Consider the following 19,264-nt stretch of genomic DNA (forward strand, 5'->3'; position numbering starts at 1 on the left):
GGCGGCTATCGACGGTAGTTTATCATATTTAAGACACAAACAAAGTCTCAATCATTATTTGGTATTAGCAAATTAAATGTACAATATTAATTAGAACCATTCTGTGGTGCCCCCTACCTCGTAATACCCTAAGCACGGACTTATTTTGCGTATAGGTTAATCCAGCGCTGGTCCTGGCTCGAGAATCTCAGAGACTACAGAAGAGATTGCCAAAATCATCACCGACTTCCGATAGCAGACATGGCACAGGAAGAAGACGATGATTTTGATGTCTTCAATAATAAAGATAATAATAGAGTAAATAACTTACTAAACTACTTAAACAATAATAAAGATAATAATAGAGAAAAGATACCCATAGATGCCGCTGCCCATTGACTGGAGGTTGCAAGCGCTATGTAGACGAATTAAAATTTAACTCTCTGTTAACTCCGTAATTTTTATCTCTCACAGTCTTACAGCCAGTCAGCTTAGTCTGATTAGCTCTGACCCTTTTGATAATACAGGTTCTCTATTTTGAAACTGACCAAATTACGCTATTGAGATTCGTTTCTAGTGATGAGTGTGGTTTCTAGTTGACAAATGTGATACCTACCTGAACTGAACTAATCCTTCGCAAGTTCATCTGGTTATTTGGGCAAGCGAGTCAGCTTATCTTGTTAATCTGTTTTCGTGTACTGTTTGAAGTATTCTCTGTTATTGTTGATTAATCTCTGTGAAATATACTGAACCGGAAGTGTTTCTAAGTTATAAATACAAAACCATACTATAAAGTTTGTTAAATCACAGAACTAACGTAAGCAAAAAATAGTGTTTTATTATAATAAGTATGCTATTAATTATTCAAAACAAAATAAATATCAGTTTAAAAGATTATAATAATGAAAAAATATAACATTTTTGAGTGAAAGATAAATAGCACGTGGGTGTGTGTAACTCTTTTGTTTAGCTTTTATCATTGCCGTGCGACATTGGATTGTGGCTGAAAGCGACAGTGGCGTGGTAAATAACACAAATGTAATGTTATTTATTTCTGTGATGAATTATATACAATTAATTATTGTCTGAAATATGTTATTTGTCGGAGAAAGGGGTGTAGCACAAGAGTTGGTAGTTAAATTTAATATAGTGATATCACTATGACATTTCCATAAGCACTCCACAATTAAAATTAAATCAATAAGTCATAGCGGTAAACTCTACAACAGTGGTGAACACCATTTTTAGTCCTAGATACATTTTATTAAGCGACAATATTTGAAAGTGCCCCTTATGGATGTTATATTTTTTAACCGACTCTTTCACAAAAATTATAATATTACAAAACGTTTAAAAAATGATAATTATTAGAAAAATCACGTCATAGTTTTTGTTTGACTCTATTTATCACCGCACCAGCTATGGATGGATCGGCAAGTTAGGATGCGGACTACTTGTAGCCGTGGTCTCGAAAATTTTTATTTTTAATACTTCTTGTTTAAATAATGTTTCGGTACTATATGGTTATCCTGCATACAGCGGCAAACACATTTTGAAAATAGCCGATATACTGGATTATTTGTTAGGATAACCTAACCTAATGTCACTTCCCTCCATTTTCCAAAGTAAAAACACGCTGTCACTTTACTTCGTTGTATGGATTTTCATCTGGATTCAGGACTTGGAGGTGGACAAATAACACACCGGAATTGTGATCAGAAACGGCGAGGTTTATTTGCGTTAATATATTCTAAATGGTTACATTTTTTATACAAATTCTTTTCAATTTAATTTTGGCGGATAGCGAGGTTAACACTGCTTACTGCGTTGCTGGCAAAAATGCTTCTCCCGCTAAAACAAACGGCTGCTTACGAGCGGTACAAATGCGGCGTTACCGTTCGTATTTTTTTTAACGGCATTCAGACAATATTACCGGTCAGATATTTAACATTATTTAATTATTTTCGCAATCAAACCTTACTATTTGTTGATTTGATACCGATAAGGGCCTCTCCAGATTCACAGAGACATCCCCAAATGGGGGCCATTTGGGAATGTAACACTAACCTAACCCAAACTAACAAATAATCCAGAATATCGGCTATTTTCAAAATGTGTTTGCCGCTGAATCCAAGATAACCGTATAGTACCAAAGTTTCTATATATTTTGGGCTATAAAATTTTACGAACCCGAACGCTTGACAATTTTATGAAAATATTAATATAGTTATTTAATTTTACATGCATTTTATAAAAATAAGTGTGTTAGATTTTTTGTTATATGGCCTATCTAGCTCGGACGGTCAAATATTTTTTCCACGAGACGCAGCGATAGTTTTGGGGATTTTATGAACCGGAATGGCGCTCCGGTGCGCTCCAGTTCATTTTGAGCCATGTATATATTGAATCATATTATACGCAAAGGAAGACAGATAATAATAGCATGTCGTTCATTTCTGCAACAAATAGTCGTATAACTCGAGCTAAGATCAAATCTTTAAGACATTCTTGCACTCAACTTAATGTGTCATAATCGGTGTTTTACTAGTAGACAAGCGTCTGCGATTCTCATAGCTGCACACTAAGGCATGTAGTAATCGGATTCTATATTATTGTATTTATGATTGGCTAGCTTAGGTTGAGTTGATAATACTAACAACCAGTTTGTGTAAAAGTCCACTGTTACATCTGTGACTTCTTGGGTATCTTGGGTATAATAAATGACCCTAAATCTCAGTGCGGAAGTGTAAATGAAGATAATATGAGGGTGGGTAAATAATTCCTTAGAAAAAAGCATTAAAACAGTTTTTATTTTTGTATTTTTTTTTTATTTCTCAACATAATCTCCTTGGAGCTCAATACACTTGGTTAGACGTTTCTCAATTTTTTTTAAACCGTCAGAAAAATAAGTTTTCGGAAGGTCCTCAAAATAAGCATTTGTCCGATCGATGACTTCTTCATTTGAAAAAAAACGTTGTCCACTTAGCCATTTTTTTAAGTTTGGGAAAAGGAAAAAGTCACTGGGGGCTAAATCTGGCGAATACGGTGGGTGGTCGACCAATTCGAACTTCAATTCTTCAATTTTAGCCATTGATCGTAAACATGTGTGAACACGGGCATTGTCCTGATGAAAGAGGATTTTTTTCCTGTTTAAATGAGGCCGTTTTTCTTCAATTTTGTTTTTTAGCTGGTCCAATAAAGATGCATAATAATCCCCTGTTATTGTTTTTCCTTTTTCCAAATAGTCAACGAAAATAATTCCACGTGCATCCCAAAATACAGTAGCCATAACCTTACCAGCTGATTTTACGGTTTTCGCCTTCTTTGGACATGGTTCGCCTTTCGCAATCCACTGCTTTGACTGTTCTTTCGTCTCGGGAGTATAGTGGTGTATCCATGTTTCATCTACAGTCACAAAGCGACGAAAAAATTCATCCGGATTGCGTTGCATGAGCGACAACAGGGCTTTAGAGGCCACCACCCTATTGCGTTTATTGTCGACTGTGAGCAAACGCGGCACCCATCTTGCAGAATTTTTTTTCATGCCCAATTTGTCATGTAAAATAGAAATGACGCTACCTTTTGAGATCCCTGTAACCTCAATTATCTCACTCAACTTTAATCTTCGGTCACTTAACACCATATCGTGGATTTTATTGATCATTTCTGGTGTAGTCACCTCTACAGGACGTCCTGAGCGTGGTTCATCCTTTGTTGATGTACGACCACGTTTAAATTCATTTAACCAGTTATAAATAGTTGCAAGTGAAGGAGCAGATATGCCGTGAACTAAATCCAACTCATTTTTTATTTCCTTTGCTGTTAACCCTTTTATATTAAAATGTTTAATAACAGCTCTAAACTCAATTTTCTCCATTTTCCATTTTCCACAAGCAAATTTTTTTTTTAAATGTACGAGAAACACACAACAACCCGACCAATCTGATTGAAACTTCGCAGCATACTGAATCGGTAGTGCCGCTGCAAGAAAACAAACCGCTTACAGTACTAGTCGCGCCACCTGTCGGCTTTTCTAAGGACTTATTGACCCACCCTCGTATTAATCACATTGTTTATCAATGTCCCCATTACGATTCTCTAAGACAAAGGCCAATTACCACTAAATCTTGCGATGTTTTTAGCTCAGCCAAATATCAAAGCATTTGTGTGTATCTAATTTTATTGTTTCTGAGAGAGTGTAACCTTCAAGTGTAAATTGTAACACCATACTTTGATTAAAGCTAAATTGTTATATTATGTATCTAGTCATGATAAATGATAAATTATGTATTCTCAAATGTATAAACAGTATAATAAAATGTAAAGTTAAATAGGCAAGTCTCAGCTGAGACTTCGTAGCACAATAAGAAAAATCTGTGAACTAATGGTAAAAGGCGATAAGTTTTCGAAAAATGATTTAAATATGCCAAATGAACCATATTACATACATGGGAGAAAGAATAGTCAACATTATTAACTAAATTTCACAATTCTACACATAAATATTTTCCATACAGTTCTCCTGAAAACTAGCGATTTTAGACTTAACGTATTATTCATTTCAGTATGTTGTTACTAATACAAATTGCGCCACATGCGACTTCTATCTGTATATTATGGAAATAAGTTTTTTTATTATAGAAATATTTTTTTAAGATTAGTGTAAGAAAATAATGTGTATAGAAAAATGGAGTTTCTAAAATTATTTTTAGGTGAAACAGGAAAACATGTCCTTGTTTTGGATACCATTTATCTGGATATTGACAGTGTTTAGGAAAAAGGGCGTAACCCTCATAGAACAAATTTTACAGGAGTGGCAAAAAACATTTTTTTGAATGATTTTGGTTCAATATGTTAAAAAAAAATAGACACTGCCATTGGGTGCATGATGATTGATGATTTGGTGTAATATATTTTCGATCTAATAATAATTAAAGAAGTTATTAAAGAAAAATCATTAAAATTGAGGGTTAGTGCTTTTTTCCTTAAATTAAAACTTGATTAATACTTCATTAAAACCTGAATTCTGATAATAATTTGGCATTTGCGGCACTTTTATTTTCTTTATAATATTATACATCCTATAAAATACGATACAATATATTTGAATTCAATGTATGTTTTTTACTAATAAAAAATATTATATATTAAACTAAAGAATACGAAACGGCGCCACTGACTAGTATAGCTGATGTTTTTCAGTCCGGCCAATATATTTTACAATAAACGTCAGACCAGACAGTTGCCCGGCGATATGTCAAAAGTATCCTCTTATGATATTATGACGCGCTGAATATTTGGATGCCATGGGCCATCTATACAGCATGCCGTCCAAAACATAACTTCATATTTTTGATGAAGCGTACACAGTATCTAGATTTACGGGCATACAAAAGCCTTCTAGTTCTAGATAGAGTTGATATTATAGAAACAGTAGAAAATGAGTCAGTGTAAAATATTTTATTTGAATTTGTTATAAATTTTGCCAAACGTATGATAATAAATGACTTTATATTTTTATAAACATAGATTCACAACATTTCAAACATTATACCGATTTGTATCTTTTATCTACCAACGATACACTACAGTCGAGTTTGGTTATTACGAGTAGGGAACCTAATCCCGAGCCAAAATTCTAATCCCGGGATTTCGGGATTACAATTTGATAATCCCGGGATCTCGGGACTGGTCCCGGGATTGGCATTTTTTTCCATAGTTAATATGTTTTTTTAAAATTTACAAATACCATTGATAAAATCTGTCAAAAATAAATCTATTATAATTTATACTATTTAAGACATTTTTATTCTTAATATTGTGTACGTTCAATCTTGAAAATACACAAGTTTAATGGAGTAAATAATATTGTAATATAAATAATAATGTGAATTTAATATGAGATCGCTGTTTCTGATAGCAAAGACCTAATGAATGAATGGATGATTTAAAATAGTAAAGAAAATCGTGGTGTATGGCCTTTCCGCTTCATAAATCTAATTAGTCAGCCAAATATGAAACTGCCGTAAAACGTATGAGATCATGGTGGAATTACTGTTAAAAGTGCGAAGCATTGTTTTTTTCCAATCTTTCTCATTTTTATTAATTTATGTGAAAAAATAAAATGAATCGGTAACTTACATATTATGGGTATAAAGCAAACTTCATTCAAACTCAGTTTATTTCTAATTTAGTTATTTGTTATTAAAAGTATTTTTTTCTGTTATATTTTCGTTTTTATTTTATTTTCCATAAAAATTGTTAAAAAAATCAATCCCGAAATTTTCGGGATTATGTTTATCAATCCCGGGATTCATAGGTCCCTAATCCCTAATTACGAGAAAGATGAGACCGACTGAATTTGCTCGTTATATCGTTATATAACATTTTTCGCGCCACGTTATATTTACGCATAGAACATAATAAATCTGAAAACCTTCGTAAAAATCCCCGAAACAAGCATGGCATTCATAAACCACAAAATAAGTTGTTTATTGTAATGAAGTGCTGAGCCGCCGGCGCTGGTAGGTACCTACTGACTTCACAAAGCTTGATTTTTTACATGCAATTTCAACCATATGCGTGGATACTTTTTCAATGTTGTCGGCGAAAACACCAATTAGGTACTTAGACACTTAATTAGTGTCATAAACGTAATCCGATCCCGGCGGCGTCGGTCTATTTAATTGCCCGGTCGGATTTTATTGCTTAGGGTCGAAAACGTTGTTTTTAAACGATCAACACAAACAGCTTAGCTCGGTATACCCGACAAATAGCTCGTTATAAAAGTGAATAAATGTATGGAGAAAATCATAAACTAAAATGTCAACGAATGTTTCCTCATTACATCCGAGATCTCGCTATTTCCGTGATCGTAATAACCAAGTTCGACTGTAGTTTATATTATTAATTTGTAAAAATACTCCACCACCAATTAATAAATAGCACGCGTAAATAACACATTATTTTATAGCACTGCATACGTGGTAACTGGTAATATGTATATGCGTTGGGTCGTTTAGAAAATAGTGATAAATTTTATCATCCATTAGCGTTAAACGAAAAATTCCTGTCCAACTTTTTGGGGAAATGTGGGAACATTATTATGACGGATTGGTATTTCATCTATGCACGTCGGTTATGTTGAACACGGAGGAAAACATGCATTAACATTTATGTACGATCCATTCTTCATGAGCCGTAATTCGAATTTGATAAATTTCTGTGTTTTCATCGTGTTGATTAATTAACTTGATATTATCGGTTCAAACGTAACACTAATGATGTCGAAAAAAAACGTATTCTATTAACGGCCCACATGCTCGTCGTAGGTCAAAATTGAGTTTTTATTGTATTTTCAAACCATGATCCTGGACACTCCTTAAACGTTGTAGATAATCTATTTATATAATTTTGAAGCCTTATTATCCCTCATATTTATTTTAAACATTTGATGACTGCATAAAGTATTTTTGTTACATAAAATAGTATTCTTTTAAACCTCTCGCTCTAATGTTTTAGAATACAGTCATATTTCGGTACATGAATGTGCAGTGGTGTTAAGATTTTTACATTTATTAATTTTTAATCGCATTTATAAAACCATTAGTATAATTTATGACGAGATAATTTTAGTAAAATATTTACGATAAAAAATTATATTGATAATCTCTGTGATCCCAAATTTGACAAGAATTAGGCATGTATGAAAATACAATAAAAACTCAATTTTGACCTACGACGAGCATGTACCCCCTTGAGTTTTTTTGAATTGGACATAAGTATATAATTTTGATAAGACTTCTGAGAAAATATATTATAGTCAATAGAAAAAATCTTGGTACTGTTCGGTTATCAGAAATAGAGCGGAAAAAACATTTTGAAATTAGCCGATAAACTGGATTATTTGTTAGGTTAACCTAACCTAACCTAACCTAAACTAACAAATAATCCAGTATATCGGATATTTTCAAAATGTGTTTTCCGCTGTATTTCTGATAACCGAACAGTACCAAAATCTTTTTGAAAAAAGTAAGACACCCGGCAGGAATCGAACCTGCATCTCTCGGGTTTTGCGCCCATGCTCATAAACCACTATGCTATAGACACCATACCTAATTGCGACAAATTTGAACTAATGGCTCTTAATACTCTCTGAAGCGCTTTCCACAATGAGTAATATTCTAAAATCTTGTGAATTAATCGATGAATAAAAAAAAATATTAGCGAGTTCAAGTAGGTTACAACAAAAAATCTTGGAGTGATCCGCGACGTGGGTTAGTAATTAAAATAATACCTGCTTTGATTTAAAATACAAAAGCCGATCGCCAATAGTAACACAATTTGGAAAGCGCTTCAGAAAGTATTAAGAGCCATTGTACGAATCCTGGGTCTGGAAAATACACATATAGTTGTACAATGTGTGCTTGGAGTCAGAGTATAGGTCTAATAGGTTGAGCAAGTGGCTAACAACATCCGTATACACAAAGCAAACCTCCACTCTGTGGAGGTCCACATTGAACTGTCAAAAAAATAAAATATGATCAAAATTTCGTACTTATCTGATTAATTTTTGTTTGTGTGGTTCAGGCATTTAACGCTTTCGCTGCTGAATAGATAATGAGATTTTAATTGCCCCCTTTAAAATGCACGTTAATTACATCGATCGGCCGCCTGGTCATTACGCACCGTGTGCGTCTTCCGCGTCCAAAGTATTAATAGTTGCGAAGCAATTATTTCGTTTTAAAAATATTTTGTTACAAAACAATATTCAAAAATACGATTAGTTAGTTTATAGACATTTTTTTAATCATAAGAAAATCTAGCGTTTTTTTTCTGCCAACTAGGTTAATTTTTTACCCTATCTACCCTATATTTTTGTCAATGGCTGTTGGTATCACTGATCGGGCGACAAACAAGATGGCAACCCGCACCGTAGGCAGTAATGGGAAAATCCTTTATACATTTTTAATGTTTTACTTAAATTAGACATACAATGGATATTTACATTAAGCAAAATACTGTTTTATATTGTATTGTGCTTTATAACAATACTAATATAATATATAATAATATTTTATACTGATAAATGCTTAATACAATTCCATCACAACGAGCTTTGTAAAAGCTTTCAATAATAATACATACTAAACCGATTATTTATTATTATCCTTATAATACTAATTATATAATATAACAATGCAAAAGGAATCGATATTTCGGGTTATTATATTGATTGTATAATATTATTTTACATTGAAATTTAAATCTCTACTAATTGTAAAGGATTTATATTTTCACAAAGGATTAATAGATTCTAGGTACCCACCGACGTATTGAAATAGAATCAAATGAGGCATAATGCTTCATTATAGAATATTATTATTTGATATATTTTTTTATTGTTAATTTAAAATTAATTTAATTCACTGTAGAAATTTACTAATATTAATCCCCATGTTGCTATGTTGGGTCTACCAGGGTTCAGGGCAACGGAAGGGTGGCAACAATCATATATGTTATGTTAGGTTAGGTTAGGTTAGGTTAGGTTATGGTAAACCTGAGAACAAGTTAACTCAGAAATGATGGGAACTGAAATACCTAACGGGTAAGGAAAAGCAGGCAACCGATCTCGAGTAAGAAAGAATACGGGCTACATTTAAAGTGTATTGTAAAAAAATGTATATATATACCTACCCAAAGACAGTTGACGATTTCACTTAAAAATTTAAAAAATTTAAAATATTAATATGTACTTATTTCGTTAGTAAACTTAAGTTTTATAAATATTTAATTATTAAATAGATTCCACAAAAATGAACGTTTTATTTTTCCCATGGCTGTTCCGTTTTGTCATGTTCTGTTTTGACAAGTTGGTTCTGTTTTGTCCGGTTACCTGTATTAGCATGGAAGGCGACTTGCGCGCTGTAATAGTATGGACTTTCTGAATTACACACAAGCGACATTCATGATGTGTACTTCGAAATATAAAATTGCATGCGACCAGTGACGTCCCGTTGGGGTAGGCAGATTGAGCGTCGCTTAGGGGCGTCAGTTACTCGAAGGGCGGCCAATCGAGGAGAATCATTTGGATCATAGAAATAACTACATAAACTTAGTAATAACGAAAATACCTTTCCATTAAAAAATTCAGCTCACTGGTTTTGTCGGGTTCGCGATATCTAGTTTACTTCCGTTGTCCTTCGACGTCCTTGGTATTCAGAAACGACACGTGCAGATTTCTGAATAAATAGTCTGATATTTTGTTAGTAATGTATCCATACAACACACATTTCTTAGATATTGGACTCATGAAAGAATGATAAAAATACTGTATAAAAAAATGAGGCGGCATTTTGGCGCTGCCTAGGGGCGGCATTTCATCTAGGGACGTCACTGCATGCGACATAAGACCTGTTTTTCAACCAAACACGTTGCAATCACGCTGTGTGTAGCTTTAAATTACAAAGCATTCACAATCAATTAAATTGCTCTGACTGTGATTGGCGTAACTTTAATAAAAAAATTCTCACGTAATGTAAAAACTAAGTATGTTATAAAAACTTTTTTCTTCATTATTTGATTTTAGCAGCTCCCCAGAGATGGCAAACAAGTTGTTATTACTGTCTAAAAAGCTTGTGATGTAATAAATTACGTTTATAGTATGCGTGTACATTTACTTTTTTTCAAGCGGTCTTTTTTTGTTGGCAAGCGTGGAATTTTTCTTTCTCTGTTTTCGCAAAAGTAATTCATAAACCAAATTATGATTGATGCCCAAACTTTTTTCGGCGGACCGTTTGAAAGTTTTTTGTTTACTTATTTGCAAAACAAAGTATGTGAGTTAAATCATTATGAAATGATAAGAGTTTTAAATTTGAAATATGGTCCGATTTATCATTTGGTAAACGAAAATTTAAAAGTATTAAATCAAAATGAAACACAACTGTGGCATTTTTGTTCAAACATAATTTTACGTTAATAATAAGGATTGGAGAAAAAAATATTCATGAAGCTTATTCAATTTTTTATACCTAAACATAATGAATAAAAGACCGAGGGTTAAAGCAGTACACTTCAACATGAGCTAAAAGCAGTTTTTATGTCGTCATATAAATAATGACCCATCATTCGCGCACCTAATAATTTTTTTTCGACCTTGTCCGATTCTAATAGGATCATATGGGCCTCCACAGAGAAGAGGTTTATATAAACAGATTTTGTTTTTCACGGGAAATGTCAGCCACTTGCTCAACCTATTAGGTCCATACCCTGACAGACACAAATTGAAAAACAATATGTGTACTTGCCATACCCAGGATTCGAACCTGGGACCCACGGCGTTATAGTCCAACGCTTAAGCCGCGCGGCCACCATGGGTGTATAAATTTTATATTAAAATAAATAATAAATAATTACAAGATAAAAAGAACTTTTTATATACAACTTTTACTTTAGTTGGTTTTACTTTTACATAATAGTAGTAATGACAACTAACATCGCGTCTCGCTTACTCTTGAAGAATGAGATTGGAGAAACACTTTTACGTGTAAACAATTATTCTAATGATAGTTTAAAATAATTACAAGATAAAAAGAACTTTATATATACAACGTTTTTAAATTTTCTGTTGAATCATATAAACTTGACTTGCTAGCTTAAACGACCAAAAAAAATTGTACTTGATAGAAATAATACTGAAATGTCATATTGATTTCCATAGTAACGCACGTATATATTAATAATTTAGTTGCTAGCAACCAATAATAGTGTTTCTTCCGAAATAACTTTTCATACAAAACAGAATTAACTGAAAATGAATTTAATTCTACTTAAAGATGGCTAAAAGTATTAAAAAATGCATTGGCATCGTGTTCTGATATATTATAAAAGTTTCAAATGTCTAGCTAGTCGGGAAGTTAGTTAAAAATCGATTGCAAGATTTTTACCGGACAAACAACCTCCGGACAAATAAGAATAAGACCTAATAAAAACGCCGTAAAAATAATATATAATATATACTCACTCCTGCAGTGGCGATTATTTCAATTGCATTTTCACTGCAGTTGCAATTGATTCATTTTTTGAAGATTAAAAAGCTGCCCTTGAATCAGTTCAAATCAGTCATACTTACATTATACCAATCTCTTTCGTATTTCAGATTAAGTATAATATAATATTACCCAAAGTACATACAACGAAATTGATGCAACTAACATCAAAAGGGCCTATGGTATAAGTCACTAATATTATTATATGTCATTTTCAATGATAATTATTTTTATTAACAACATCTAATTATAGGAAACGGATGCATTGATATTTGTACTGGGTATCTTATTTTTTTTATGGTTGGTTGCCTGAAAATCGTTCAGTGCGTCGGGCCTCTACATCTCCAAACCTGCCACTGAACGTATGTGTAAAAAAATCGTTATTATTTTCACACAACCTCATTTTTACACTGTCTGATAATGACTGACACAATAATAACAAAAGATCACACAATTCATGTGATATGGATGTGACGCCACCTTTAAAAGCTAATAATCTTGGAAATGTGTATGTTACTCTCTATATAGTTTAAACAAGGTTAAAATAGATGGCGTTTTAAGGCTCAAATTTCGATATCTGTATGAGGCTTTGGTTTATCATCCGTGGTCTTCGAGTACTATGCCTAGTGAAGTCACAGTATATTCATGTGATATGTTTACTTCTACTACTGCACTACTATTTCACTATACTTCTATCGTAGAATTGCATTGTATCTTGTATTGTTAAAAAGAATATTAATATAAAAAGGAATATGGATATTACAAAAAACTGGGACAAAATGACACACTGTTCGGGAGTTCGGGACCCATGTGAAACCCGGATAATTCCGTTCAAACCGGATGTCTGGTAAATCTCTAAACAATATGTTTGAAACGCATTCTGAAGTTTTTGGACTAGTGGTTTTGGGTGGACTCCTGGAAAGAAGAAGCAGAAGAAGAGCGTCGGTGCGCTGGAGCAAACAATTGAACGAGCTGATCGGGGGCAGCATTCACTCTGAGAGTAGCAGAAGATCGAGAAGGGTGAAAAGTCCTGGTCACTCAAAAGATGAAATAATTCAAGGGTAGTAACGATTCTCAGCCATGAGAGAATGAAGAAGAAGAGAGATTTGCATTGAGAATAAATTACAAAATTGAGGCCACAAAAAAGCTAAATTGAGTCCTCTAAAATTGTGAGGCCTGGGGTAACTGCAGCGTCTGCCTCCCCCCTCTGATAATATGTCTAGGGATTGCAATACCGAATGAAAATATCAATACCGGTTTATTGAATACCGGTATTAATACCGGTATTTCTTAAACAAAAACAAAAACACAAGTAGTTGCTTATCAATAAGTATAGCTATTAAAATTTTATAGCAAAAACCTACATACCTAAATTTATTGTGTTGATATTTAAAAATATGTATTGATCATAATTGTAGAACTAGTGATTTTTTCCAAATAATATGAATATATTGATAATTGTTTTAACTAAAGCGCTCAAAAGTTCATCAAGTGCAAATAAGTCCGGCTGCAGGCAAAGCTTCTTAAATTCAACGCTTATAGAATAATTGAACATTTTTGTCACGGCAGCGCTCGAAATGGAAAATTTTACTAACCGGAGCGCTCGATAATTTCACGAAAATATTAACATACTTATCTAACTTTATGTGTAGGTATTTTATAAAAAATAATAGTGTTAGATTTTTGTGGCCTATCTAGCTTCTGAGCGGTCAAATTATTATTCCACGAGATGGAGCGAAAATTTTGATAATTTTATGAATCGGAACGGCGCTCCGGTACGTTCCGGTCCATTTCGAGCCCTGTGTCATGGATGTTTTCTATTTCGAAATACTATTATGATAATTCATCGCGACAATTACTTTTATAAATATATTTGATAAAATTTGTTTTATTATTTTTTCACCTCTGTTGGATTCACTCATTATATTTGCATTTTAGCAGCATAACTTACAATTCATTTTCAAAAACGTAAATGAGTATGCCTTCTTAATACCAAAAATTCCTGTATTTTGGATTTTTAAAACCGGTATTTCGGTATTGATAAATACTGGAATACCGGTTTTGAAATCCCTAAATATGTCATGTGTGTATATTTTTTTATTGCATACATAAATGAACGCATATAAATGGAATTGGTTGTGGTTTGATATTTATTTGAATGTTTTGCTAGGTACCTACATTAAGTGTTGTGAAAGCTTTGCATCAAATTGCTCGCATAAAGTCCACAGTAATAATCTTACCTTTATTGCAACGCAAACCTGCGCCCATTAGCGAGCTTTAAGCTAGCGATTATTTCATTTGATTGTGTGTCTTCCTGGAATTGAGAAATAAATTGAAAAGTTCGCCCTCGGCTTATATTGCTAAATAAATTCCTAAGCTGCGTCTGAGATTTTCCCGGTAGAGGTCGGTAAAAGTTTATTACTGAGCTTTCCGTTTACTTTCGAATCACCACTCAGTGGACGAATGCTTTTGAAGGCTGTCACAGGCTATACATGGCGACTGGAACCTTTCGCATACATTCATTGTAACGTTAATCATATTTGTATATCAAACCACTTTGCCAAAATGTAATATGTAACTGTGTCAATATAGTTTTAAATTTAATTTGGCGACAAGTTAATAAAAAAAACAGTATTTCTAAAACTGAAGACACTAAATAAAATAAATTCAAAGACATATGTACCAGATTTAAATTAAAAAAATAGTTAAACCTATGTGGTCGGGCTAATTATGGTCGCTTTTTCCCACCTACCTCAAATCCTTAAATTCGCAAAACCAAAACATAGATATATGAATTCTTCAAATTATTATGGCGGTAAAGAGAGGACCTTCCTACCATGGAAGTACAAATTATTTTATATAAGTTGTACAATATTTTTAATCGTTCTTCGTGGTTGATACCATTAGAGTCCAGTAGGTACGATTCTGGTATCGCATACACAATATCTACTTTCTATAAAATGTCTGTGTGTTGAGATTAGAATCATTTGTGCGGACAAATTTTAATGCTCAAATGACATTGGCAGATTGCGTCTAGCCCGATCGTCTGCCACGATTGGCAGAATCTATTTTCTATGGTTTTCCGAGATCGTGAACGATCATAAGCAAATTGGAACCAATCCTATTTCCGTCTGCCACGTTTGAATAAGATTGAAGCGAAGATGGCCGAGAACGTACGAAAACATCCGAAGCTACCGCCCACTTGCGAGTCACGCCACCGCAGATGGTCGGTCATTCTGAATTCATCACTTCGATTGTAAACATAAATTAATAATAAGTATAGAAAACTTTCTATAGGTACGTCAAATGGCTGCGACTCGCTACTCGTCAATCTATATTTTTAATAATAGCAACACTATGTTTATTTTAGGCCGACTCTTCGGGAACACCGTGTAGTGTATATTGAACTGCGTGTGCATTGAGCAAACAGCGGATACAGTTTTAATGGAACTGTACATTCGGCTAAGCCACCGTCAAATCTAAAGTAGGTATATAATGCAAAAGCCACATTATAATAAAACGTAAATTGTGAAAATAAGGATAGAGTAATTTGGAAAAAAAACTATTTCACCGTTTTGTTTAGGTCGCGGCGGTATTCAAACTGTGCACCGCGGACTCAGTAATATCCAGGGGCGTCGTAGGCTGTTTGAAAAATAGAATAATTCGAGATAATCTCAATATGAGACATAGCGCCGGTGCTTCATATTACGATATATATATTATTTTTTAAATTTTGAGATGCAATAAATAATCTCACCTGCACCAAGCAACTGGATTCAAAAATACTTCCAGGAAGAAGTACGCATGGATTCAAGATCTAAGAGGAATGAAGATAGCTGTAGTGACGTCCTGTGTGACTAGAATATCAGGGAATGGGACAATTGGGCGCCAGGACAATTAAGCGCCGCACTGTCGAATGAAATAAATAGACTTTCATTACGATGTTGAATATAAAGTAAACGAGGAATTTTAATCAGTTTCTATCTACTACCTACTTATCAGTTTTAATTTATTTTTCTCTTAACATACTTAATGTTTTTATTGCGGATTATCATATGTGAGGTTTTATATAAAAAAAGGACTCTCTTTTCGTTGAAACTTAATAAACATATGCAAATTTGTCATTATTAATATGAGCATATTTAAATTCTCATTAAGTATTAAATAATAATATATAAATATAAATAATAATATTAAAAATATATTTTAAAAGTACCTATAGTTTACGAGCGTCTATTTATTTTCGAATTTAATTCGATTGCGTAGCGCCCAATTGTCCCAGCGCCGAATCGTCCTAGGTCCGAATATCATGTGTTGCTTGAGGACGGCAAAGTTAAGAAATGCATGCGAATAGTGGAGCTGTTTAGATTAGATATTATGGGGTCGACGAGTTTTTTAAATGCGGCGCCAACAGTCGGTATATATCAGAATCTTTAGAAATCTATAGCGAAATACTGCTGTATAATATGGTGCGAATTTTTGCCTATTTATACCAGTGGGTAGCAATGTCTAGTTTGTCAATATGCGTGGATAAGATTCAGCCATGGCTCCCACAAGAGGGGGGCTGACAGGGCTGTAGCCTGGGGGCCCGGGCTCAGGGAGGGCCCAGCGTGGCGGGTCGACCATAAATACACATCTTAAATTTGTTCTAATAGTGAAAAAATTTGCCTGCGGCGCTATTTTACTTCGAAGTTATCACCATTTTTATATATAAATAATGGTTGTACGATGCAATTCTTGGTTGTCTTGTGTTGATACTCGACAACTCCGCGTGTTAAAACATCGCTAAAGATACACTGAATTTTATTTAACCTCAAACATCATTTAGAAAACGCCACTATAAAGCGTCAGACTGCCTTTAACCTTAGCGATGGGTAGGGGGTCCACCAAAAATCCTGGCTTGGGAGCCCGCTTCAGGATGTGGGGGCCATGGATTCAGCTCAGCCACCCTAGTAATTGGTATTTTTTTAGGACGCCGTGAAAAAATGTTAAGACACGAAAGGTGCCGCGAGACGAAAAAGTTTAAAAATCAGTGTTTATAATATCAAATATATTATCATAATAAAATTCCGAATAGATTTTAAATTTTGGTGTTTTTTCCCCATTCAATTTGGGCTAAATATTTTTTCGCTGTTGCTAAATTGGAAGATATGCGTACTTATCTAAATAAAAATATATTCTATCTTTTAAAGTTTAAACTTTATTTTGTGGGACCCATGTGATTTTTTTGAAATGCATGTTACATAATGCATTGGAAAAGCATTCCATTATAGGTGCATAATCATTCATATTTTTAATGTACCTAAGGGATTTTGGAAAACGCACGGATTTCTTGACTAAACGCCACATTGATTTTTTTTTACAATTTAATGCAAATTGATACATACAATGTTAAAAATCGACAATTCTTTGCAGTGACGTTCCAAGGCAAAGTTATCGAGGGGCGTTCGACGAAGAAGTTGTAATCTTACCCCCGATAATATTATATTTTGTTCAGACGGTTGCGTTGTGTGTGGGATGTGATATGGTTCGGGTCTCATTTACGCAAACACATGTGGGCGTTTAAATTGTTTTATATTTAGTACACCCACGGTGGCCGCGCGGCTTAAGCGTTGTACTATCACGCCGTGGGTCTCAGGTTCGAATCCGGGGTCTGGCAAGTACACATATTGTATTTTAATTTCTTTGTGAGTCAGGGTATGGACCTAATAGGTTGAGCAAGTAGCTGACATCCATTTCTCGTAAAAAACAAAATCTGTTAATACAAACCTCTACTCTGTGGAGGCCCATATGATCCTATTAGGATCGGACATGGTCGAAAAAAATAAATTGTATGAAACACAATTACGTATTACTCAGCGAGATAAAATGACAGTATATTATAATGTTTTACGTGTAAAGCTTTATAACAATACTTTTGACTTTATATAATTTAATGGTATGGAAGAGCTGCTCAGAACGTCTATATTTTGGAAACTCTAATTGACAATTGTTTACGTTTCCGTTGCGTCATTGTCTATGCTCTAGAAATGAGCATATGCAATAACATGTCAGTTGTGTTGTAAAGTTGTATAAAACCTCTACAAAGCACCGCATTTAGGCAAAATTAGAATGCTGTGCCCTTTTATTTTTAGTCTCAAGTAGGGAATCCAATCCCGAGCCAAAATTTTGATCCCGGGATTTCGGGATTATAATTTGATAATCCCGGGATTGGCATTTTTTCCATAGTTAATATATTTTTTTTATATATACAAATAACATTGATAAAATCGTCAAAAATAAATATATCTAGTATAATTTATATTATTTAAGACATTTTATTGTTAATATTGTGTACGTTCAATCTTGGAAATACATAGGTTTAATGGAGTAAATAATACTGTAATATAAATAAAATAAAAAATAACATATTGTGTTAAAACATTATTCTGAATAATATGCCCGAAGTAATCTCAAAAAAGACAGCCTAGGTGTAAATGGCTGAAACGTCTAACTAAATGTTTCTTGATTTATTTATTTTATTTCTCAAATTCATTTTACGGATGTTACCTGCATCACACATATTATGTGGAATTTTTAATTAATACGTTAAACTATTTACAAATCTAAACGATTTTCATTTGTAAAATTTTGTAAAATCAATACTGTGTTTATTGTTAACATATATGAGATTGCTGTTTCTGATAGTAAAGACTTAATGAATGAGTTAGCGAGATTTAAAATAGTAAAGCTAATCATGGTGTATATCCTGAAACTGCCGTAAACCGTATGAAATCATGGTGGAATTACTGTTAAAAGTGCGAAGCATTGTTTTTTTCCAATCTTTCTCATTTCTATGAATCTATGTGAAAAAATAAAATGAATTATCAACTTACACATGAGTAATAAATCAAACTTTATTCAAACTCAGTTTATTTCTAATGTAGTTATTTGTTAAAAAGTATTTTTCTGTTATATTTTCGTTTTTATTTTATTTTCCATAAAAAATGATAAAAAAATCAATCCCGAATGTTTCGGGATTATGTTTACCAATCCCGGGATTCATAGGTATCGAAAATAGTTCGGGATCCCGGAATTGGAATCCCTAGTCTCAAGTTGTAAGAAAATTCTAACCTAACCTTTTATTATCCATTTATTTACTATCTTATACAGAAAAACCGCAAAAATTTGACGTAGGTAAATATATCATTGCCTACTAAGGATTTCCACTAAACCTACTTACAAACAGTAGTGGTTTT

The 19,264-nt window shown here is 33.3% G+C and overlaps 1 protein-coding gene across 1 annotated transcript in view; it reads right to left on the bottom strand.

Annotated features, from left to right (window-relative positions):
* Positions 1 to 19,264, bottom strand: part of Ptp36E (protein tyrosine phosphatase 36E) — a 653,618-nt gene that overhangs the window by 44,520 nt on the left and 589,834 nt on the right. The window lies entirely within an intron of this gene.

This window comes from Rhyacophila brunnea, unplaced genomic scaffold, assembly GCF_057557595.1.
Source record: "Rhyacophila brunnea isolate RB1 unplaced genomic scaffold, BYU_Rbru_1.0 scaffold_16, whole genome shotgun sequence".
Taxonomy (NCBI): domain Eukaryota; kingdom Metazoa; phylum Arthropoda; class Insecta; order Trichoptera; family Rhyacophilidae; genus Rhyacophila; species Rhyacophila brunnea.